General features: G+C 37.7%; 7 non-coding genes and 37 pseudogenes across 7 annotated transcripts; all 44 read right to left on the reverse strand.

Moving 5' to 3' along the window:
• Nucleotides 1-49: 49 nt before the first annotated feature.
• Nucleotides 50-168, reverse strand: LOC124317251 (annotated as a pseudogene).
• A 413-nt stretch (nt 169-581) lies between these two features.
• Nucleotides 582-700, reverse strand: LOC124316932 (annotated as a pseudogene).
• Nucleotides 701-1,113: 413 nt separating this feature from the next.
• Nucleotides 1,114-1,232, reverse strand: LOC124316933 (annotated as a pseudogene).
• A 413-nt stretch (nt 1,233-1,645) lies between these two features.
• LOC124317252 lies at nt 1,646-1,764 on the reverse strand (annotated as a pseudogene).
• Nucleotides 1,765-2,177: 413 nt separating this feature from the next.
• Nucleotides 2,178-2,296, reverse strand: LOC124317358. Its single transcript, XR_006912093.1, has one exon. It is a non-coding gene; the product is annotated as a 5S ribosomal RNA (ribosomal RNA).
• A 413-nt stretch (nt 2,297-2,709) lies between these two features.
• LOC124317254 lies at nt 2,710-2,828 on the reverse strand (annotated as a pseudogene).
• Nucleotides 2,829-3,241: 413 nt separating this feature from the next.
• LOC124317370 lies at nt 3,242-3,360 on the reverse strand. Its single transcript, XR_006912094.1, has one exon. It is a non-coding gene; the product is annotated as a 5S ribosomal RNA (ribosomal RNA).
• Nucleotides 3,361-3,773: 413 nt separating this feature from the next.
• LOC124317382 lies at nt 3,774-3,892 on the reverse strand. The gene has a single exon (XR_006912095.1). It is a non-coding gene; the product is annotated as a 5S ribosomal RNA (ribosomal RNA).
• Nucleotides 3,893-4,305: 413 nt separating this feature from the next.
• On the reverse strand, nt 4,306-4,424 carry LOC124317020 (annotated as a pseudogene).
• Nucleotides 4,425-4,837: 413 nt separating this feature from the next.
• On the reverse strand, nt 4,838-4,956 carry LOC124317255 (annotated as a pseudogene).
• A 413-nt stretch (nt 4,957-5,369) lies between these two features.
• Nucleotides 5,370-5,488, reverse strand: LOC124317256 (annotated as a pseudogene).
• Nucleotides 5,489-5,901: 413 nt separating this feature from the next.
• On the reverse strand, nt 5,902-6,020 carry LOC124316934 (annotated as a pseudogene).
• A 413-nt stretch (nt 6,021-6,433) lies between these two features.
• LOC124316935 lies at nt 6,434-6,552 on the reverse strand (annotated as a pseudogene).
• A 413-nt stretch (nt 6,553-6,965) lies between these two features.
• On the reverse strand, nt 6,966-7,084 carry LOC124317258 (annotated as a pseudogene).
• Nucleotides 7,085-7,497: 413 nt separating this feature from the next.
• LOC124317394 lies at nt 7,498-7,616 on the reverse strand. Its single transcript, XR_006912096.1, has one exon. It is a non-coding gene; the product is annotated as a 5S ribosomal RNA (ribosomal RNA).
• Nucleotides 7,617-8,029: 413 nt separating this feature from the next.
• Nucleotides 8,030-8,148, reverse strand: LOC124317259 (annotated as a pseudogene).
• Nucleotides 8,149-8,561: 413 nt separating this feature from the next.
• LOC124317406 lies at nt 8,562-8,680 on the reverse strand. The gene has a single exon (XR_006912097.1). It is a non-coding gene; the product is annotated as a 5S ribosomal RNA (ribosomal RNA).
• A 413-nt stretch (nt 8,681-9,093) lies between these two features.
• On the reverse strand, nt 9,094-9,212 carry LOC124317418. Its single transcript, XR_006912098.1, has one exon. It is a non-coding gene; the product is annotated as a 5S ribosomal RNA (ribosomal RNA).
• A 413-nt stretch (nt 9,213-9,625) lies between these two features.
• LOC124317023 lies at nt 9,626-9,744 on the reverse strand (annotated as a pseudogene).
• Nucleotides 9,745-10,157: 413 nt separating this feature from the next.
• LOC124317260 lies at nt 10,158-10,276 on the reverse strand (annotated as a pseudogene).
• A 413-nt stretch (nt 10,277-10,689) lies between these two features.
• LOC124317261 lies at nt 10,690-10,808 on the reverse strand (annotated as a pseudogene).
• A 413-nt stretch (nt 10,809-11,221) lies between these two features.
• Nucleotides 11,222-11,340, reverse strand: LOC124317262 (annotated as a pseudogene).
• Nucleotides 11,341-11,753: 413 nt separating this feature from the next.
• LOC124316937 lies at nt 11,754-11,872 on the reverse strand (annotated as a pseudogene).
• Nucleotides 11,873-12,285: 413 nt separating this feature from the next.
• Nucleotides 12,286-12,404, reverse strand: LOC124317524 (annotated as a pseudogene).
• Nucleotides 12,405-12,817: 413 nt separating this feature from the next.
• On the reverse strand, nt 12,818-12,936 carry LOC124317430. Its single transcript, XR_006912100.1, has one exon. It is a non-coding gene; the product is annotated as a 5S ribosomal RNA (ribosomal RNA).
• Nucleotides 12,937-13,349: 413 nt separating this feature from the next.
• Nucleotides 13,350-13,468, reverse strand: LOC124316988 (annotated as a pseudogene).
• Nucleotides 13,469-13,881: 413 nt separating this feature from the next.
• LOC124317263 lies at nt 13,882-14,000 on the reverse strand (annotated as a pseudogene).
• Nucleotides 14,001-14,413: 413 nt separating this feature from the next.
• On the reverse strand, nt 14,414-14,532 carry LOC124317264 (annotated as a pseudogene).
• Nucleotides 14,533-14,945: 413 nt separating this feature from the next.
• On the reverse strand, nt 14,946-15,064 carry LOC124316938 (annotated as a pseudogene).
• Nucleotides 15,065-15,477: 413 nt separating this feature from the next.
• On the reverse strand, nt 15,478-15,596 carry LOC124317266 (annotated as a pseudogene).
• Nucleotides 15,597-16,008: 412 nt separating this feature from the next.
• Nucleotides 16,009-16,127, reverse strand: LOC124317267 (annotated as a pseudogene).
• Nucleotides 16,128-16,539: 412 nt separating this feature from the next.
• On the reverse strand, nt 16,540-16,658 carry LOC124317268 (annotated as a pseudogene).
• Nucleotides 16,659-17,071: 413 nt separating this feature from the next.
• LOC124317269 lies at nt 17,072-17,190 on the reverse strand (annotated as a pseudogene).
• Nucleotides 17,191-17,602: 412 nt separating this feature from the next.
• On the reverse strand, nt 17,603-17,721 carry LOC124317270 (annotated as a pseudogene).
• Nucleotides 17,722-18,133: 412 nt separating this feature from the next.
• On the reverse strand, nt 18,134-18,252 carry LOC124317271 (annotated as a pseudogene).
• Nucleotides 18,253-18,665: 413 nt separating this feature from the next.
• Nucleotides 18,666-18,784, reverse strand: LOC124317272 (annotated as a pseudogene).
• Nucleotides 18,785-19,196: 412 nt separating this feature from the next.
• Nucleotides 19,197-19,315, reverse strand: LOC124317273 (annotated as a pseudogene).
• Nucleotides 19,316-19,727: 412 nt separating this feature from the next.
• Nucleotides 19,728-19,846, reverse strand: LOC124317274 (annotated as a pseudogene).
• A 543-nt stretch (nt 19,847-20,389) lies between these two features.
• Nucleotides 20,390-20,508, reverse strand: LOC124316939 (annotated as a pseudogene).
• Nucleotides 20,509-20,921: 413 nt separating this feature from the next.
• On the reverse strand, nt 20,922-21,040 carry LOC124317275 (annotated as a pseudogene).
• A 543-nt stretch (nt 21,041-21,583) lies between these two features.
• On the reverse strand, nt 21,584-21,702 carry LOC124317277 (annotated as a pseudogene).
• A 412-nt stretch (nt 21,703-22,114) lies between these two features.
• Nucleotides 22,115-22,233, reverse strand: LOC124317278 (annotated as a pseudogene).
• Nucleotides 22,234-22,645: 412 nt separating this feature from the next.
• Nucleotides 22,646-22,764, reverse strand: LOC124317279 (annotated as a pseudogene).
• A 543-nt stretch (nt 22,765-23,307) lies between these two features.
• LOC124316940 lies at nt 23,308-23,426 on the reverse strand (annotated as a pseudogene).
• Nucleotides 23,427-23,776: the final 350 nt, after the last annotated feature.

Below are 23,776 nucleotides of genomic sequence, written 5' to 3' on the forward strand. Positions count from 1 at the left end.
GATTGAAAAAAAATTTCAAGAAATTTGTTATTGAAAACAAACTATCCATCGCCAACGACATCCCGTATTCCCAAGCGGTCACCCTTCCAAGTACTAACGGGACTCGACGTAACTTAACTTCTGGGAGCTGACGAGACCAGGTGCGTTCTACGTGATATGGCCGTTGACATTCAAAAATGAAAATTTACCCTCCCAGTCCCAATGGATGAATAGAAAATCACTTCAAAGTGACAGAAATGTTTGTTCATTGAATTTTGACTGGTAACCATCGCGAGTAAAAACCGCGATCAACTTTGAAAAACTCGCAATGAAATTCATCCAGAATCATTCCTATAGATGAATTGAACCTATCCCTATGTCATTGAAATTTTTGATCTACGAATTTGGACTGGTAACCATCACGATTAAAAAACGCGATAAAATTTGACAAACTCTCAATGGAATTGATCCAGAATCATTCTTATAGATGAATTGAACCTATCTCTAAGGCATTGAAATGTTTCATCTACGAAATTGGACTGGTAACCATCGTGATTGAAAAAAAATTTCAAGAAATTTGTTATTGAAAACAAACTATCCATCGCCAACGACATCCCGTATTCCCAAGCGGTCACCCTTCCAAGTACTAACGGGACTCGACGTTACTTAACTTCTGGGAGCTGACGAGACCAGGTGCGTTCTACGTGATATGGCCGTTGACATTCAAAAATGAAAATTTACCCTCCCAGTCCCAATGGATGAATAGAAAATCACTTCAAAGTGACAGAAATGTTTGTTCATTGAATTTGGACTGGTAACCATCGCGAGTAAAAACCGCGATCAACTTTGAAAAACTCGCAATGAAATTCATCCAGAATCATTCCTATAGATGAATTGAACCTATCCCTATGTCATTGAAATTTTTGATCTACGAATTTGGACTGGTAACCATCACGATTAAAAAACGCGATAAAATTTGACAAACTCTCAATGGAATTGATCCAGAATCATTCTTATAGATGAATTGAACCTATCTCTAAGGCATTGAAATGTTTCATCTACGAAATTGGACTGGTAACCATCGTGATTGAAAAAAAATTTCAAGAAATTTGTTATTGAAAACAAACTATCCATCGCCAACGACATCCCGTATTCCCAAGCGGTCACCCTTCCAAGTACTAACGGGACTCGACGTTACTTAACTTCTGGGAGCTGACGAGACCAGGTGCGTTCTACGTGATATGGCCGTTGACATTCAAAAATGAAAATTTACCCTCCCAGTCCCAATGGATGAATAGAAAATCACTTCAAAGTGACAGAAATGTTTGTTCATTGAATTTGGACTGGTAACCATCGCGAGTAAAAACCGCGATCAACTTTGAAAAACTCGCAATGAAATTCATCCAGAATCATTCCTATAGATGAATTGAACCTATCCCTATGTCATTGAAATTTTTGATCTACGAATTTGGACTGGTAACCATCACGATTAAAAAACGCGATAAAATTTGACAAACTCTCAATGGAATTGATCCAGAATCATTCTTATAGATGAATTGAACCTATCTCTAAGGCATTGAAATGTTTCATCTACGAAATTGGACTGGTAACCATCGTGATTGAAAAAAAATGTAAAGAAATGTGTTATTGAAAACAAACTATCCATCGCCAACGACATCCCGTATTCCCAAGCGGTCACCCTTCCAAGTACTAACGGGACTCGACGTAACTTAACTTCTGGGAGCTGACGAGACCAGGTGCGTTCTACGTGATATGGCCGTTGACATTCAAAAATGAAAATTTACCCTCCCAGTCCCAATGGATGAATAGAAAATCACTTCAAAGTGACAGAAATGTTTGTTCATTGAATTTTGACTGGTAACCATCGCGAGTAAAAACCGCGATCAACTTTGAAAAACTCGCAATGAAATTCATCCAGAATCATTCCTATAGATGAATTGAACCTATCCCTATGTCATTGAAATTTTTGATCTACGAATTTGGACTGGTAACCATTGCGATTAAAAAACGCGATAAAATTTGACAAACTCTCAATGGAATTGATCCAGAATCATTCTTATAGATGAATTGAACCTATCTCTAAGGCATTGAAATGTTTCATCTACGAAATTGGACTGGTAACCATCGTGATTGAAAAAAAATGTCAAGAAATTTGTTATTGAAAACAAACTATCCATCGTCAACGACATCCCGTATTCCCAAGCGGTCACCCTTCCAAGTACTAACGGGACTCGACGTAACTTAACTTCTGGGAGCTGACGAGACCAGGTGCGTTCTACGTGATATGGCCGTTGACATTCAAAAATGAAAATTTACCCTCCCAGTCCCAATGGATGAATAGAAAATCACTTCAAAGTGACAGAAATGTTTGTTCATTGAATTTTGACTGGTAACCATCGCGAGTAAAAACCGCGATCAACTTTGAAAAACTCGCAATGAAATTCATCCAGAATCATTCCTATAGATGAATTGAACCTATCCCTATGTCATTGAAATTTTTGATCTACGAATTTGGACTGGTAACCATCACGATTAAAAAACGCGATAAAATTTGACAAACTCTCAATGGAATTGATCCAGAATCATTCTTATAGATGAATTGAACCTATCTCTAAGGCATTGAAATGTTTCATCTACGAAATTGGACTGGTAACCATCGTGATTGAAAAAAAATGTAAAGAAATGTGTTATTGAAAACAAACTATCCATCGCCAACGACATCCCGTATTCCCAAGCGGTCACCCTTCCAAGTACTAACGGGACTCGACGTAACTTAACTTCTGGGAGCTGACGAGACCAGGTGCGTTCTACGTGATATGGCCGTTGACATTCAAAAATGAAAATTTACCCTCCCAGTCCCAATGGATGAATAGAAAATCACTTCAAAGTGACAGAAATGTTTGTTCATTGAATTTTGACTGGTAACCATCGCGAGTAAAAACCGCGATCAACTTTGAAAAACTCGCAATGAAATTCATCCAGAATCATTCCTATAGATGAATTGAACCTATCCCTATGTCATTGAAATTTTTGATCTACGAATTTGGACTGGTAACCATTGCGATTAAAAAACGCGATAAAATTTGACAAACTCTCAATGGAATTGATCCAGAATCATTCTTATAGATGAATTGAACCTATCTCTAAGGCATTGAAATGTTTCATCTACGAAATTGGACTGGTAACCATCGTGATTGAAAAAAAATGTCAAGAAATTTGTTATTGAAAACAAACTATCCATCGTCAACGACATCCCGTATTCCCAAGCGGTCACCCTTCCAAGTACTAACGGGACTCGACGTAACTTAACTTCTGGGAGCTGACGAGACCAGGTGCGTTCTACGTGATATGGCCGTTGACATTCGAAAATGAAAATTTACCCTCCCAGTCCCAATGGATGAATAGAAAATCACTTCAAAGTGACAGAAATGTTTGTTCATTGAATTTGGACTGGTAACCGTCGCGAATAAAAAGCGCGATCAACTTTGAAAAACTCGCAATGAAATTCATCCAGAATCATTCCTATAGATGAATTGAACCTATCCCTATGTCATTGAAATTTTTGATCTACGAATTTGGACTGGTAACCATTGCGATTAAAAAACGCGATAAAATTTGACAAACTCTCAATGGAATTGATCCAGAATCATTCTTATAGATGAATTGAACCTATCTCTAAGGCATTGAAATGTTTCATCTACGAAATTGGACTGGTAACCATCGTGATTGAAAAAAAATGTCAAGAAATTTGTTATTGAAAACAAACTATCCATCGTCAACGACATCCCGTATTCCCAAGCGGTCACCCTTCCAAGTACTAACGGGACTCGACGTAACTTAACTTCTGGGAGCTGACGAGACCAGGTGCGTTCTACGTGATATGGCCGTTGACATTCAAAAATGAAAATTTACCCTCCCAGTCCCAATGGATGAATAGAAAATCACTTCAAAGTGACAGAAATGTTTGTTCATTGAATTTGGACTGGTAACCATCGCGAATGAAAAGCGCGATCAACTTTGAAAAACTCTCAATGAAATTCATCCAGAATCATTCCTATAGATGAATTGAACCTATCCCTATGTCATTGAAATTTTTGATCTACGAATTTGGACTGGTAACCATCACGATTAAAAAACGCGATAAAATTTGACAAACTCTCAATGGAATTGATCCAGAATCATTCTTATAGATGAATTGAACCTATCTCTAAGGCATTGAAATGTTTCATCTACGAAATTGGACTGGTAACCATCGTGATTGAAAAAAAATTTCAAGAAATTTGTTATTGAAAACAAACTATCCATCGCCAACGACATTCCGTATTCCCAAGCGGTCACCCTTCCAAGTACTAACGGGACTCGACGTAACTTAACTTCTGGGAGCTGACGAGACCAGGTGCGTTCTACGTGATATGGCCGTTGACATTCAAAAATGAAAATTTACCCTCCCAGTCCCAATGGATGAATAGAAAATCACTTCAAAGTGACAGAAATGTTTGTTCATTGAATTTGGACTGGTAACCATCGCGAATGAAAAGCGCGATCAACTTTGAAAAACTCGCAATGAAATTCATCCAGAATCATTCCTATAGATGAATTGAACCTATCCCTATGTCATTGAAATTTTTGATCTACGAATTTGGACTGGTAACCATCACGATTAAAAAACGCGATAAAATTTGACAAACTCTCAATGGAATTGATCCAGAATCATTCTTATAGATGAATTGAACCTATCTCTAAGGCATTGAAATGTTTCATCTACGAAATTGGACTGGTAACCATCGTGATTGAAAAAAAATTTCAAGAAATTTGTTATTGAAAACAAACTATCCATCGCCAACGACATCCCGTATTCCCAAGCGGTCACCCTTCCAAGTACTAACGGGACTCGACGTAACTTAACTTCTGGGAGCTGACGAGACCAGGTGCGTTCTACGTGATATGGCCGTTGACATTCAAAAATGAAAATTTACCCTCCCAGTCCCAATGGATGAATAGAAAATCACTTCAAAGTGACAGAAATGTTTGTTCATTGAATTTTGACTGGTAACCATCGCGAGTAAAAACCGCGATCAACTTTGAAAAACTCGCAATGAAATTCATCCAGAATCATTCCTATAGATGAATTGAACCTATCCCTATGTCATTGAAATTTTTGATCTACGAATTTGGACTGGTAACCATCACGATTAAAAAACGCGATAAAATTTGACAAACTCTCAATGGAATTGATCCAGAATCATTCTTATAGATGAATTGAACCTATCTCTAAGGCATTGAAATGTTTCATCTACGAAATTGGACTGGTAACCATCGTGATTGAAAAAAAATTTCAAGAAATTTGTTATTGAAAACAAACTATCCATCGCCAACGACATCCCGTATTCCCAAGCGGTCACCCTTCCAAGTACTAACGGGACTCGACGTAACTTAACTTCTGGGAGCTGACGAGACCAGGTGCGTTCTACGTGATATGGCCGTTGACATTCAAAAATGAAAATTTACCCTCCCAGTCCCAATGGATGAATAGAAAATCACTTCAAAGTGACAGAAATGTTTGTTCATTGAATTTTGACTGGTAACCATCGCGAGTAAAAACCGCGATCAACTTTGAAAAACTCGCAATGAAATTCATCCAGAATCATTCCTATAGATGAATTGAACCTATCCCTATGTCATTGAAATTTTTGATCTACGAATTTGGACTGGTAACCATCACGATTAAAAAACGCGATAAAATTTGACAAACTCTCAATGGAATTGATCCAGAATCATTCTTATAGATGAATTGAACCTATCTCTAAGGCATTGAAATGTTTCATCTACGAAATTGGACTGGTAACCATCGTGATTGAAAAAAAATTTCAAGAAATTTGTTATTGAAAACAAACTATCCATCGCCAACGACATCCCGTATTCCCAAGCGGTCACCCTTCCAAGTACTAACGGGACTCGACGTTACTTAACTTCTGGGAGCTGACGAGACCAGGTGCGTTCTACGTGATATGGCCGTTGACATTCAAAAATGAAAATTTACCCTCCCAGTCCCAATGGATGAATAGAAAATCACTTCAAAGTGACAGAAATGTTTGTTCATTGAATTTGGACTGGTAACCATCGCGAGTAAAAACCGCGATCAACTTTGAAAAACTCGCAATGAAATTCATCCAGAATCATTCCTATAGATGAATTGAACCTATCCCTATGTCATTGAAATTTTTGATCTACGAATTTGGACTGGTAACCATCACGATTAAAAAACGCGATAAAATTTGACAAACTCTCAATGGAATTGATCCAGAATCATTCTTATAGATGAATTGAACCTATCTCTAAGGCATTGAAATGTTTCATCTACGAAATTGGACTGGTAACCATCGTGATTGAAAAAAAATTTCAAGAAATTTGTTATTGAAAACAAACTATCCATCGCCAACGACATCCCGTATTCCCAAGCGGTCACCCTTCCAAGTACTAACGGGACTCGACGTTACTTAACTTCTGGGAGCTGACGAGACCAGGTGCGTTCTACGTGATATGGCCGTTGACATTCAAAAATGAAAATTTACCCTCCCAGTCCCAATGGATGAATAGAAAATCACTTCAAAGTGACAGAAATGTTTGTTCATTGAATTTGGACTGGTAACCATCGCGAGTAAAAACCGCGATCAACTTTGAAAAACTCGCAATGAAATTCATCCAGAATCATTCCTATAGATGAATTGAACCTATCCCTATGTCATTGAAATTTTTGATCTACGAATTTGGACTGGTAACCATCACGATTAAAAAACGCGATAAAATTTGACAAACTCTCAATGGAATTGATCCAGAATCATTCTTATAGATGAATTGAACCTATCTCTAAGGCATTGAAATGTTTCATCTACGAAATTGGACTGGTAACCATCGTGATTGAAAAAAAATGTAAAGAAATGTGTTATTGAAAACAAACTATCCATCGCCAACGACATCCCGTATTCCCAAGCGGTCACCCTTCCAAGTACTAACGGGACTCGACGTAACTTAACTTCTGGGAGCTGACGAGACCAGGTGCGTTCTACGTGATATGGCCGTTGACATTCAAAAATGAAAATTTACCCTCCCAGTCCCAATGGATGAATAGAAAATCACTTCAAAGTGACAGAAATGTTTGTTCATTGAATTTTGACTGGTAACCATCGCGAGTAAAAACCGCGATCAACTTTGAAAAACTCGCAATGAAATTCATCCAGAATCATTCCTATAGATGAATTGAACCTATCCCTATGTCATTGAAATTTTTGATCTACGAATTTGGACTGGTAACCATTGCGATTAAAAAACGCGATAAAATTTGACAAACTCTCAATGGAATTGATCCAGAATCATTCTTATAGATGAATTGAACCTATCTCTAAGGCATTGAAATGTTTCATCTACGAAATTGGACTGGTAACCATCGTGATTGAAAAAAAATGTCAAGAAATTTGTTATTGAAAACAAACTATCCATCGTCAACGACATCCCGTATTCCCAAGCGGTCACCCTTCCAAGTACTAACGGGACTCGACGTAACTTAACTTCTGGGAGCTGACGAGACCAGGTGCGTTCTACGTGATATGGCCGTTGACATTCAAAAATGAAAATTTACCCTCCCAGTCCCAATGGATGAATAGAAAATCACTTCAAAGTGACAGAAATGTTTGTTCATTGAATTTTGACTGGTAACCATCGCGAGTAAAAACCGCGATCAACTTTGAAAAACTCGCAATGAAATTCATCCAGAATCATTCCTATAGATGAATTGAACCTATCCCTATGTCATTGAAATTTTTGATCTACGAATTTGGACTGGTAACCATCACGATTAAAAAACGCGATAAAATTTGACAAACTCTCAATGGAATTGATCCAGAATCATTCTTATAGATGAATTGAACCTATCTCTAAGGCATTGAAATGTTTCATCTACGAAATTGGACTGGTAACCATCGTGATTGAAAAAAAATGTAAAGAAATGTGTTATTGAAAACAAACTATCCATCGCCAACGACATCCCGTATTCCCAAGCGGTCACCCTTCCAAGTACTAACGGGACTCGACGTAACTTAACTTCTGGGAGCTGACGAGACCAGGTGCGTTCTACGTGATATGGCCGTTGACATTCAAAAATGAAAATTTACCCTCCCAGTCCCAATGGATGAATAGAAAATCACTTCAAAGTGACAGAAATGTTTGTTCATTGAATTTTGACTGGTAACCATCGCGAGTAAAAACCGCGATCAACTTTGAAAAACTCGCAATGAAATTCATCCAGAATCATTCCTATAGATGAATTGAACCTATCCCTATGTCATTGAAATTTTTGATCTACGAATTTGGACTGGTAACCATTGCGATTAAAAAACGCGATAAAATTTGACAAACTCTCAATGGAATTGATCCAGAATCATTCTTATAGATGAATTGAACCTATCTCTAAGGCATTGAAATGTTTCATCTACGAAATTGGACTGGTAACCATCGTGATTGAAAAAAAATGTCAAGAAATTTGTTATTGAAAACAAACTATCCATCGTCAACGACATCCCGTATTCCCAAGCGGTCACCCTTCCAAGTACTAACGGGACTCGACGTAACTTAACTTCTGGGAGCTGACGAGACCAGGTGCGTTCTACGTGATATGGCCGTTGACATTCGAAAATGAAAATTTACCCTCCCAGTCCCAATGGATGAATAGAAAATCACTTCAAAGTGACAGAAATGTTTGTTCATTGAATTTGGACTGGTAACCGTCGCGAATAAAAAGCGCGATCAACTTTGAAAAACTCGCAATGAAATTCATCCAGAATCATTCCTATAGATGAATTGAACCTATCCCTATGTCATTGAAATTTTTGATCTACGAATTTGGACTGGTAACCATTGCGATTAAAAAACGCGATAAAATTTGACAAACTCTCAATGGAATTGATCCAGAATCATTCTTATAGATGAATTGAACCTATCTCTAAGGCATTGAAATGTTTCATCTACGAAATTGGACTGGTAACCATCGTGATTGAAAAAAAATGTCAAGAAATTTGTTATTGAAAACAAACTATCCATCGTCAACGACATCCCGTATTCCCAAGCGGTCACCCTTCCAAGTACTAACGGGACTCGACGTAACTTAACTTCTGGGAGCTGACGAGACCAGGTGCGTTCTACGTGATATGGCCGTTGACATTCAAAAATGAAAATTTACCCTCCCAGTCCCAATGGATGAATAGAAAATCACTTCAAAGTGACAGAAATGTTTGTTCATTGAATTTGGACTGGTAACCATCGCGAATGAAAAGCGCGATCAACTTTGAAAAACTCTCAATGAAATTCATCCAGAATCATTCCTATAGATGAATTGAACCTATCCCTATGTCATTGAAATTTTTGATCTACGAATTTGGACTGGTAACCATTGCGATTAAAAAACGCGATAAAATTTGACAAACTCTCAATGGAATTGATCCAGAATCATTCTTATAGATGAATTGAACCTATCTCTAAGGCATTGAAATGTTTCATCTACGAAATTGGACTGGTAACCATCGTGATTGAAAAAAAATGTCAAGAAATTTGTTATTGAAAACAAACTATCCATCGTCAACGACATCCCGTATTCCCAAGCGGTCACCCTTCCAAGTGCTAACGGGACTCGACGTAACTTAACTTCTGGGAGCTGACGAGACCAGGTGCGTTCTACGTGATATGGCCGTTGACATTCGAAAATGAAAATTTACCCTCCCAGTCCCAATGGATGAATAGAAAATCACTTCAAAGTGACAGAAATGTTTGTTCATTGAATTTTGACTGGTAACCATCGCGAATAAAAAGCGCGATCAACTTTGAAAAACTCGCAATGAAATTCATCCAGAATCATTCCTATAGATGAATTGAACCTATCCCTATGTCATTGAAATTTTTGATCTACGAATTTGGACTGGTAACCATCACGATTAAAAAACGCGATAAAATTTGACAAACTCTCAATGGAATTGATCCAGAATCATTCTTATAGATGAATTGAACCTATCTCTAAGGCATTAAAATGTTTCATCTACGAAATTGGACTGGTAACCATCGTGATTGAAAAAAAATGTCAAGAAATTTGTTATTGAAAACAAACTATCCGTCGCCAACGACATCCCGTATTCCCAAGCGGTCACCCTTCCAAGTACTAACGGGACTCGACGTAACTTAACTTCTGGGAGCTGACGAGACCAGGTGCGTTCTACGTGATATGGCCGTTGACATTCAAAAATGAAAATTTACCCTCCCAGTCCCAATGGATGAATAGAAAATCACTTCAAAGTGACAGAAATGTTTGTTCATTGAATTTGGACTGGTAACCATCGCGAATGAAAAGCGCGATCAACTTTGAAAAACTCTCAATGAAATTCATCCAGAATCATTCCTATAGATGAATTGAACCTATCCCTATGTCATTGAAATTTTTGATCTACGAATTTGGACTGGTAACCATTGCGATTAAAAAACGCGATAAAAGTTGACAAACTCTCAATGGAATTGATCCAGAATCATTCTTATAGATGAATTGAACCTATCTCTAAGGCATTGAAATGTTTCATCTACGAAATTGGACTGGTAACCATCGTGATTGAAAAAAAATGTCAAGAAATTTGTTATTGAAAACAAACTATCCGTCGCCAACGACATCCCGTATTCCCAAGCGGTCACCCTTCCAAGTACTAACGGGACTCGACGTAACTTAACTTCTGGGAGCTGACGAGACCAGGTGCGTTCTACGTGATATGGCCGTTGACATTCAAAAATGAAAATTTACCCTCCCAGTCCCAATGGATGAATAGAAAATCACTTCAAAGTGACAGAAATGTTTGTTCATTGAATTTGGACTGGTAACCATCGCGAATGAAAAGCGCGATCAACTTTGAAAAACTCGCAATGAAATTCATCCAGAATCATTCCTATAGATGAATTGAACCTATCCCTATGTCATTGAAATTTTTGATCTACGAATTTGGACTGGTAACCATCACGATTAAAAAACGCGATAAAATTTGACAAACTCTCAATGGAATTGATCCAGAATCATTCTTATAGATGAATTGAACCTATCTCTAAGGCATTGAAATGTTTCATCTACGAAATTGGACTGGTAACCATCGTGATTGAAAAAAAATGTAAAGAAATTTGTTATTGAAAACAAACTATCCATCGCCAACGACATCCCGTATTCCCAAGCGGTCACCCTTCCAAGTACTAACGGGACTCGACGTAACTTAACTTCTGGGAGCTGACGAGACCAGGTGCGTTCTACGTGATATGGCCGTTGACATTCAAAAATGAAAATTTACCCTCCCAGTCCCAATGGATGAATAGAAAATCACTTCAAAGTGACAGAAATGTTTGTTCATTGAATTTTGACTGGTAACCATCGCGAGTAAAAACCGCGATCAACTTTGAAAAACTCGCAATGAAATTCATCCAGAATCATTCCTATAGATGAATTGAACCTATCCCTATGTCATTGAAATTTTTGATCTACGAATTTGGACTGGTAACCATCACGATTAAAAAACGCGATAAAATTTGACAAACTCTCAATGGAATTGATCCAGAATCATTCTTATAGATGAATTGAACCTATCTCTAAGGCATTGAAATGTTTCATCTACGAAATTGGACTGGTAACCATCGTGATTGAAAAAAAATTTCAAGAAATTTGTTATTGAAAACAAACTATCCATCGCCAACGACATCCCGTATTCCCAAGCGGTCACCCTTCCAAGTACTAACGGGACTCGACGTTACTTAACTTCTGGGAGCTGACGAGACCAGGTGCGTTCTACGTGATATGGCCGTTGACATTCAAAAATGAAAAATTACCCTCCCAGTCCCAATGGATGAATAGAAAATCACTTCAAAGTCACAGAAATGTTTGTTCATTGAATTTGGACTGGTAACCATCGCGAATGAAAAGCGCGATCAACTTTGAAAAACTCGCAATGAAATTCATCCAGAATCATTCCTATAGATGAATTGAACCTATCCCTATGTCATTGAAATTTTTGATCTACGAATTTGGACTGGTAACCATCACGATTAAAAAACGCGATAAAATTTGACAAACTCTCAATGGAATTGATCCAGAATCATTCTTATAGATGAATTGAACCTATCTCTAAGGCATTGAAATGTTTCATCTACGAAATTGGACTGGTAACCATCGTGATTGAAAAAAAATTTCAAGAAATTTGTTATTGAAAACAAACTATCCATCACCAACGACATCCCGTATTCCCAAGCGGTCACCCTTCCAAGTACTAACGGGACTCGACGTAACTTAACTTCTGGGAGCTGACGAGACCAGGTGCGTTCTACGTGATATGGCCGTTGACATTCAAAAATTAAAATTTACCCTCCCAGTCCCAATGGATGAATAGAAAATCACTTCAAAGTGACAGAAATGTTTGTTCATTGAATTTTGACTGGTAACCATCGCGAGTAAAAACCGCGATCAACTTTGAAAAACTCGCAATGAAATTCATCCAGAATCATTCCTATAGATGAATTGAACCTATCCCTATGTCATTGAAATTTTTGATCTACGAATTTGGACTGGTAACCATTGCGATTAAAAAACGCGATAAAATTTGACAAACTCTCAATGGAATTGATCCAGAATCATTCTTATAGATGAATTGAACCTATCTCTAAGGCATTGAAATGTTTCATCTACGAAATTGGACTGGTAACCATCGTGATTGAAAAAAAATGTCAAGAAATTTGTTATTGAAAACAAACTATCCATCGTCAACGACATCCCGTATTCCCAAGCGGTCACCCTTCCAAGTACTAACGGGACTCGACGTAACTTAACTTCTGGGAGCTGACGAGACCAGGTGCGTTCTACGTGATATGGCCGTTGACATTCGAAAATGAAAATTTACCCTCCCAGTCCCAATGGATGAATAGAAAATCACTTCAAAGTGACAGAAATGTTTGTTCATTGAATTTTGACTGGTAACCATCGCGAATAAAAAGCGCGATCAATTTTGAAAAACTCGCAATGAAATTCATCCAGAATCATTCCTATAGATGAATTGAACCTATCCCTATGTCATTGAAATTTTTGATCTACGAATTTGGACTGGTAACCATTGCGATTAAAAAACGCGATAAAATTTGACAAACTCTCAATGGAATTGATCCAGAATCATTCTTATAGATGAATTGAACCTATCTCTAAGGCATTGAAATGTTTCATCTACGAAATTGGACTGGTAACCATCGTGATTGAAAAAAAATGTCAAGAAATTTGTTATTGAAAACAAACTATCCATCGTCAACGACATCCCGTATTCCCAAGCGGTCACCCTTCCAAGTACTAACGGGACTCGACGTAACTTAACTTCTGGGAGCTGCCGAGACCAGGTGCGTTCTACGTGATATGGCCGTTGACATTCAAAAATGAAAAATTACCCTCCCAGTCCCAATGGATGAATAGAAAATCACTTCAAAGTGACAGAAATGTTTGTTCATTGAATTTGGACTGGTAACCATCGCGAATGAAAAGCGCGATCAACTTTGAAAAACTCGCAATGAAATTCATCCAGAATCATTCCTATAGATGAATTGAACCTATCCCTATGTCATTGAAATTTTTGATCTACGAATTTGGACTGTTAACCATCGCGATTAAATAACGCGATAAAATTTGACAAACTCTCAATGGAATTGATCCAGAATCATTCTTATAGATGAATTGAACCTATCTCTAAGGCATTGAAATGTTTCATCTACGAAATTGGACTGGTAACCATCGTGATTGAAAAAAAATTTCAAGAAATTTGTTATTGAAAACAAACTATCCATCGCCAACGACATCCCGTATTCCCAAGCGGTCACCCTTCCAAGTACTAACGGGACTCGACGTAACTTAACTTCTGGGAGCTGACGAGACCAGGTGCGTTCTACGTGATATGGCCGTTGACATTCAAAAATGAAAATTTACCCTCCCAGTCCCAATGGATGAATAGAAAATCACTTCAAAGTGACAGAAATGTTTGTTCATTGAATTTGGACTGGTAACCATCGCGAATAAAAAGCGCGATCAACTTTGAAAAACTCGCAATGAAATTCATCCAGAATCATTCCTATAGATGAATTGAACCTATCCCTATGTCATTGAAATTTTTGATCTACGAATTTGGACTGTTAACCATCGCGATTAAATAACGCGATAAAATTTGACAAACTCTCAATGGAATTGATCCAGAATCATTCTTATAGATGAATTGAACCTATCTCTAAGGCATTGAAATGTTTCATCTACGAAATTGGACTGGTAACCATCGTGATTGAAAAAAAATTTCAAGAAATTTGTTATTGAAAACAAACTATCCATCGCCAACGACATCCCGTATTCCCAAGCGGTCACCCTTCCAAGTACTAACGGGACTCGACGTAACTTAACTTCTGGGAGCTGACGAGACCAGGTGCGTTCTACGTGATATGGCCGTTGACATTCAAAAATGAAAATTTACCCTCCCAGTCCCAATGGATGAATAGAAAATCACTTCAAAGTGACAGAAATGTTTGTTCATTGAATTTGGACTGGTAACCATCGCAAATAAAAAGCGCGATCAACTTTGAAAAACTCGCAATGAAATTCATCCAGAATCATTCCTATAGATGAATTGAACCTATCCCTATGTCATTGAAATTTTTTATCTACGAATTTGGACTGGTAACCATCACGATTAAAAAACGCGATAAAATTTGACAAACTCTCAATGGAATTGATCCAGAATCATTCTTATAGATGAATTGAACCTATCTCTAAGGCATTGAAATGTTTCATCTACGAAATTGGACTGGTAACCATCGTGATTGAAAAAAAATGTCAAGAAATTTGTTATTGAAAACAAACTATCCATCGCCAACGACATCCCGTATTCCCAAGCGGTCACCCTTCCAAGTACTAACGGGACTCGACGTTACTTAACTTCTGGGAGCTGACGAGACCAGGTGCGTTCTACGTGATATGGCCGTTGACATTCAAAAATGAAAAATTACCCTCCCAGTCCCAATGGATGAATAGAAAATCACTTCAAAGTGACAGAAATGTTTGTTCATTGAATTTGGACTGGTAACCATCGCGAATGAAAAGCGCGATCAACTTTGAAAAACTCGCAATGAAATTCATCCAGAATCATTCCTATAGATGAATTGAACCTATCCCTATGTCATTGAAATTTTTGATCTACGAATTTGGACTGGTAACCATCACGATTAAAAAACGCGATAAAATTTGACAAACTCTCAATGGAATTGATCCAGAATCATTCTTATAGATGAATTGAACCTATCTCTAAGGCATTGAAATGTTTCATCTACGAAATTGGACTGGTAACCATCGTGATTGAAAAAAAATGTCAAGAAATTTGTTATTGAAAACAAACTATCCATCGCCAACGACATCCCGTATTCCCAAGCGGTCACCCTTCCAAGTACTAACGGGACTCGACGTAACTTAACTTCTGGGAGCTGACGAGACCAGGTGCGTTCTACGTGATATGGCCGTTGACATTCAAATATGAAAATTTACCCTCCCAGTCCCAATGGATGAATAGAAAATCACTTCAAAGTGACAGAAATGTTTGTTCATTGAATTTGGACTGGTAACCATCGCGAATAAAAAGCGCGATCAACTTTGAAAAACTCACAATGAAATTCATCCAGAATCATTCCTATAGATGAATTGAACCTATCCCTATGTCATTGAAATTTTTGATCTACGAATTTGGACTGGTAACCATCACGATTAATAACGCGATAAAATTTGACAAACTCTCAATGGAATTGATCCAGAATCATTCTTATAGATGAATTGAACCTATCTCTAAGGCATTGAAATGTTTCATCTACGAAATTGGACTGGTAACCATCGTGATTGAAAAAAAATGTCAAGAAATTTGTTATTGAAAACAAACTATCCATCGCCAACGACATCCCGTATTCCCAAGCGGTCACCCTTCCAAGTACTAACGGGACTCGACGTAACTTAACTTCTGGGAGCTGACGAGACCAGGTGCGTTCTACGTGATATGGCCGTTGACATTCAAATATGAAAATTTACCCTCCCAGTCCCAATGGATGAATAGAAAATCACTTCAAAGTGACAGAAATGTTTGTTCATTGAATTTGGACTGGTAACCATCGCGAATAAAAAGCGCGATCAACTTTGAAAAACTCACAATGAAATTCATCCAGAATCATTCCTATAGATGAATTGAACCTATCCCTATGTCATTGAAATTTTTGATCTACGAATTTGGACTGGTAACCATCACGATTAATAACGCGATAAAATTTGACAAACTCTCAATGGAATTGATCCAGAATCATTCTTATAGATGAATTGAACCTATCTCTAAGGCATTGAAATGTTTCATCTACGAAATTGGACTGGTAACCATCGTGATTGAAAAAAAATGTCAAGAAATTTGTTATTGAAAACAAACTATCCATCGCCAACGACATCCCGTATTCCCAAGCGGTCACCCTTCCAAGTACTAACGGGACTCGACGTAACTTAACTTCTGGGAGCTGACGAGACCAGGTGCGTTCTACGTGATATGGCCGTTGACATTCAAAAATGAAAAATTACCCTCCCAGTCCCAATGGATGAATAGAAAATCACTTCAAAGTGACAGAAATGTTTGTTCATTGAATTTGGACTGGTAACCATCGCGAATGAAAAGCGCGATCAACTTTGAAAAACTCGCAATGAAATTCATCCAGAATCATTCCTATAGATGAATTGAACCTATCCCTATGTCATTGAAATTTTTGATCTACGAATTTGGACTGGTAACCATCACGATTAAAAAACGCGATAAAATTTGACAAACTCTCAATGGAATTGATCCAGAATCATTCTTATAGATGAATTGAACCTATCTCTAAGGCATTGAAATGTTTCATCTACGAAATTGGACTGGTAACCATCGTGATTGAAAAAAAATGTCAAGAAATTTGTTATTGAAAACAAACTATCCATCGCCAACGACATCCCGTATTCCCAAGCGGTCACCCTTCCAAGTACTAACGGGACTCGACGTAACTTAACTTCTGGGAGCTGACGAGACCAGGTGCGTTCTACGTGATATGGCCGTTGACATTCAAATATGAAAATTTACCCTCCCAGTCCCAATGGATGAATAGAAAATCACTTCAAAGTGACAGAAATGTTTGTTCATTGAATTTGGACTGGTAACCATCGCGAATAAAAAGCGCGATCAACTTTGAAAAACTCACAATGAAATTCATCCAGAATCATTCCTATAGATGAATTGAACCTATCCCTATGTCATTGAAATTTTTGATCTACGAATTTGGACTGGTAACCATCACGATTAATAACGCGATAAAATTTGACAAACTCTCAATGGAATTGATCCAGAATCATTCTTATAGATGAATTGAACCTATCTCTAAGGCATTGAAATGTTTCATCTACGAAATTGGACTGGTAACCATCGTGATTGAAAAAAAATGTCAAGAAATTTGTTATTGAAAACAAACTATCCATCGCCAACGACATCCCGTATTCCCAAGCGGTCACCCTTCCAAGTACTAACGGGACTCGACGTAACTTAACTTCTGGGAGCTGACGAGACCAGGTGCGTTCTACGTGATATGGCCGTTGACATTCAAATATGAAAATTTACCCTCCCAGTCCCAATGGATGAATAGAAAATCACTTCAAAGTGACAGAAATGTTTGTTCATTGAATTTGGACTGGTAACCATCGCGAATAAAAAGCGCGATCAACTTTGAAAAACTCACAATGAAATTCATCCAGAATCATTCCTATAGATGAATTGAACCTATCCCTATGTCATTGAAATTTTTGATCTACGAATTTGGACTGGTAACCATCACGATTAATAACGCGATAAAATTTGACAAACTCTCAATGGAATTGATCCAGAATCATTCTTATAGATGAATTGAACCTATCTCTAAGGCATTGAAATGTTTCATCTACGAAATTGGACTGGTAACCATCGTGATTGAAAAAAAATGTCAAGAAATTTGTTATTGAAAACAAACTATCCATCGCCAACGACATCCCGTATTCCCAAGCGGTCACCCTTCCAAGTACTAACGGGACTCGACGTAACTTAACTTCTGGGAGCTGACGAGACCAGGTGCGTTCTACGTGATATGGCCGTTGACATTCAAAAATGAAAAATTACCCTCCCAGTCCCAATGGATGAATAGAAAATCACTTCAAAGTGACAGAAATGTTTGTTCATTGAATTTGGACTGGTAACCATCGCGAATGAAAAGCGCGATCAACTTTGAAAAACTCGCAATGAAATTCATCCAGAATCATTCCTATAGATGAATTGAACCTATCCCTATGTCATTGAAATTTTTGATCTACGAATTTGGACTGGTAACCATCACGATTAAAAAACGCGATAAAATTTGACAAACTCTCAATGGAATTGATCCAGAATCATTCTTATAGATGAATTGAACCTATCTCTAAGGCATTGAAATGTTTCATCTACGAAATTGGACTGGTAACCATCGTGATTGAAAAAAAATGTCAAGAAATTTGTTATTGAAAACAAACTATCCATCGCCAACGACATCCCGTATTCCCAAGCGGTCACCCTTCCAAGTACTAACGGGACTCGACGTAACTTAACTTCTGGGAGCTGACGAGACCAGGTGCGTTCTACGTGATATGGCCGTTGACATTCAAATATGAAAATTTACCCTCCCAGTCCCAATGGATGAATAGAAAATCACTTCAAAGTGACAGAAATGTTTGTTCATTGAATTTGGACTGGTAACCATCGCGAATAAAAAGCGCGATCAACTTTGAAAAACTCACAATGAAATTCATCCAGAATCATTCCTATAGATGAATTGAACCTATCCCTATGTCATTGAAATTTTTGATCTACGAATTTGGACTGGTAACCATCACGATTAATAACGCGATAAAATTTGACAAACTCTCAATGGAATTGATCCAGAATCATTCTTATAGATGAATTGAACCTATCTCTAAGGCATTGAAATGTTTCATCTACGAAATTGGACTGGTAACCATCGTGATTGAAAAAAAATGTCAAGAAATTTGTTATTGAAAACAAACTATCCATCGCCAACGACATCCCGTATTCCCAAGCGGTCACCCTTCCAAGTACTAACGGGACTCGACGTAACTTAACTTCTGGGAGCTGACGAGACCAGGTGCGTTCTACGTGATATGGCCGTTGACATTCAAATATGAAAATTTACCCTCCCAGTCCCAATGGATGAATAGAAAATCACTTCAAAGTGACAGAAATGTTTGTTCATTGAATTTGGACTGGTAACCATCGCGAATAAAAAGCGCGATCAACTTTGAAAAACTCACAATGAAATTCATCCAGAATCATTCCTATAGATGAATTGAACCTATCCCTATGTCATTGAAATTTTTGATCTACGAATTTGGACTGGTAACCATCACGATTAATAACGCGATAAAATTTGACAAACTCTCAATGGAATTGATCCAGAATCATTCTTATAGATGAATTGAACCTATCTCTAAGGCATTGAAATGTTTCATCTACGAAATTGGACTGGTAACCATCGTGATTGAAAAAAAATGTCAAGAAATTTGTTATTGAAAACAAACTATCCATCGCCAACGACATCCCGTATTCCCAAGCGGTCACCCTTCCAAGTACTAACGGGACTCGACGTAACTTAACTTCTGGGAGCTGACGAGACCAGGTGCGTTCTACGTGATATGGCCGTTGACATTCAAATATGAAAATTTACCCTCCCAGTCCCAATGGATGAATAGAAAATCACTTCAAAGTGACAGAAATGTTTGTTCATTGAATTTGGACTGGTAACCATCGCGAATAAAAAGCGCGATCAACTTTGAAAAACTCGCAATGAAATTCATCCAGAATCATTCCTATAGATGAATTGAACCTATCCCTATGTCATTGAAATTTTTGATCTACGAATTTGGACTGGTAACCATCACGATTAAAAAACGCGATAAAATTTGACAAACTCTCAATGGAATTGATCCAGAATCATTCTTATAGATGAATTGAACCTATCTCTAAGGCATTGAAATGTTTCATCTACGAAATTGGACTGGTAACCATCGTGATTGAAAAACGCGATAAAATTTGACAAACTCTCAATGGAATTGATCCAGAATCATTCTTATAGATGAATTGAACCTATCTCTAAGGCATTGAAATGTTTCATCTACGAAATTGGACTGGTAACCATCGTGATTGAAAAAAAATTTCAAGAAATTTGTTATTGAAAACAAACTATCCATCGCCAACGACATCCCGTATTCCCAAGCGGTCACCCTTCCAAGTACTAACGGGACTCGACGTTACTTAACTTCTGGGAGCTGACGAGACCAGGTGCGTTCTACGTGATATGGCCGTTGACATTCAAAAATGAAAAATTACCCTCCCAGTCCCAATGGATGAATAGAAAATCACTTCAAAGTGACAGAAATGTTTGTTCATTGAATTTGGACTGGTAACCATCGCGAATGAAAAGCGCGATCAACTTTGAAAAACTCGCAATGAAATTCATCCAGAATCATTCCTATAGATGAATTGAACCTATCCCTATGTCATTGAAATTTTTGATCTACGAATTTGGACTGGTAACCATCACGATTAAAAAACGCGATAAAATTTGACAAACTCTCAATGGAATTGATCCAGAATCATTCTTATAGATGAATTGAACCTATCTCTAAGGCATTGAAATGTTTCATCTACGAAATTGGACTGGTAACCATCGTGATTGAAAAAAAATGTCAAGAAATTTGTTATTGAAAACAAACTATCCATCGCCAACGACATCCCGTATTCCCAAGCGGTCACCCTTCCAAGTACTAACGGGACTCGACGTAACTTAACTTCTGGGAGCTGACGAGACCAGGTGCGTTCTACGTGATATGGCCGTTGACATTCAAAAATGAAAATTTACCCTCCCAGTCCCAATGGATGAATAGAAAATCACTTCAAAGTGACAGAAATGTTTGTTCATTGAATTTGGACTGGTAACCATCGCGAGTAAAAACCGCGATCAACTTTGAAAAACTCGCAATGAAATTCATCCAGAATCATTCCTATAGATGAATTGAACCTATCCCTATGTCATTGAAATTTTTGATCTACGAATTTGGACTGGTAACCATCGCGAATGAAAAGCGCGATCAACTTTGAAAAACTCGCAATGAAATTCATCCAGAATCATTCCTATAGATGAATTGAACCTATCCCTATGTCATTGAAATTTTTGATCTACGAATTTGGACTGGTAACCATCACGATTAAAAAACGCGATAAAATTTGACAAACTCTCAATGGAATTGATCCAGAATCATTCTTATAGATGAATTGAACCTATCTCTAAGGCATTGAAATGTTTCATCTACGAAATTGGACTGGTAACCATCGTGATTGAAAAAAAATGTCAAGAAATTTGTTATTGAAAACAAACTATCCATCGCCAACGACATCCCGTATTCCCAAGCGGTCACCCTTCCAAGTACTAACGGGACTCGACGTAACTTAACTTCTGGGAGCTGACGAGACCAGGTGCGTTCTACGTGATATGGCCGTTGACATTCAAATATGAAAATTTACCCTCCCAGTCCCAATGGATGAATAGAAAATCACTTCAAAGTGACAGAAATGTTTGTTCATTGAATTTGGACTGGTAACCATCGCGAATAAAAAGCGCGATCAACTTTGAAAAACTCACAATGAAATTCATCCAGAATCATTCCTATAGATGAATTGAACCTATCCCTATGTCATTGAAATTTTTGATCTACGAATTTGGACTGGTAACCATCACGATTAATAACGCGATAAAATTTGACAAACTCTCAATGGAATTGATCCAGAATCATTCTTATAGATGAATTGAACCTATCTCTAAGGCATTGAAATGTTTCATCTACGAAATTGGACTGGTAACCATCGTGATTGAAAAAAAATGTCAAGAAATTTGTTATTGAAAACAAACTATCCATCGCCAACGACATCCCGTATTCCCAAGCGGTCACCCTTCCAAGTACTAACGGGACTCGACGTAACTTAACTTCTGGGAGCTGACGAGACCAGGTGCGTTCTACGTGATATGGCCGTTGACATTCAAATATGAAAATTTACCCTCCCAGTCCCAATGGATGAATAGAAAATCACTTCAAAGTGACAGAAATGTTTGTTCATTGAATTTGGACTGGTAACCATCGCGAATAAAAAGCGCGATCAACTTTGAAAAACTCACAATGAAATTCATCCAGAATCATTCCTATAGATGAATTGAACCTATCCCTATGTCATTGAAATTTTTGATCTACGAATTTGGACTGGTAACCATCACGATTAATAACGCGATAAAATTTGACAAACTCTCAATGGAATTGATCCAGAATCATTCTTATAGATGAATTGAACCTATCTCTAAGGCATTGAAATGTTTCATCTACGAAATTGGACTGGTAACCATCGTGATTGAAAAAAAATGTCAAGAAATTTGTTATTGAAAACAAACTATCCATCGCCAACGACATCCCGTATTCCCAAGCGGTCACCCTTCCAAGTACTAACGGGACTCGACGTAACTTAACTTCTGGGAGCTGACGAGACCAGGTGCGTTCTACGTGATATGGCCGTTGACATTCAAAAATGAAAAATTACCCTCCCAGTCCCAATGGATGAATAGAAAATCACTTCAAAGTGACAGAAATGTTTGTTCATTGAATTTGGACTGGTAACCATCGCGAATGAAAAGCGCGATCAACTTTGAAAAACTCGCAATGAAATTCATCCAGAATCATTCCTATAGATGAATTGAACCTATCCCTATGTCATTGAAATTTTTGATCTACGAATTTGGACTGGTAACCATCACGATTAAAAAACGCGATAAAATTTGACAAACTCTCAATGGAATTGATCCAGAATCATTCTTATAGATGAATTGAACCTATCTCTAAGGCATTGAAATGTTTCATCTACGAAATTGGACTGGTAACCATCGTGATTGAAAAACGCGATAAAATTTGACAAACTCTCAATGGAATTGATCCAGAATCATTCTTATAGATGAATTGAACCTATCTCTAAGGCATTGAAATGTTTCATCTACGAAATTGGACTGGTAACCATCGTGATTGAAAAAAAATTTCAAGAAATTTGTTATTGAAAACAAACTATCCATCGCCAACGACATCCCGTATTCCCAAGCGGTCACCCTTCCAAGTACTAACGGGACTCGACGTTACTTAACTTCTGGGAGCTGACGAGACCAGGTGCGTTCTACGTGATATGGCCGTTGACATTCAAAAATGAAAAATTACCCTCCCAGTCCCAATGGATGAATAGAAAATCACTTCAAAGTGACAGAAATGTTTGTTCATTGAATTTGGACTGGTAACCATCGCGAATGAAAAGCGCGATCAACTTTGAAAAACTCGCAATGAAATTCATCCAGAATCATTCCTATAGATGAATTGAACCTATCCCTATGTCATTGAAATTTTTGATCTACGAATTTGGACTGGTAACCATCACGATTAATAACGCGATAAAATTTGACAAACTCTCAATGGAATTGATCCAGAATCATTCTTATAGATGAATTGAACCTATCTCTAAGGCATTGAAATGTTTCATCTACGAAATTGGAC

This window comes from Daphnia pulicaria, unplaced genomic scaffold (assembly GCF_021234035.1).
Source record: "Daphnia pulicaria isolate SC F1-1A unplaced genomic scaffold, SC_F0-13Bv2 h1tg000057l, whole genome shotgun sequence".
NCBI lineage: Eukaryota > Metazoa > Arthropoda > Branchiopoda > Diplostraca > Daphniidae > Daphnia > Daphnia pulicaria.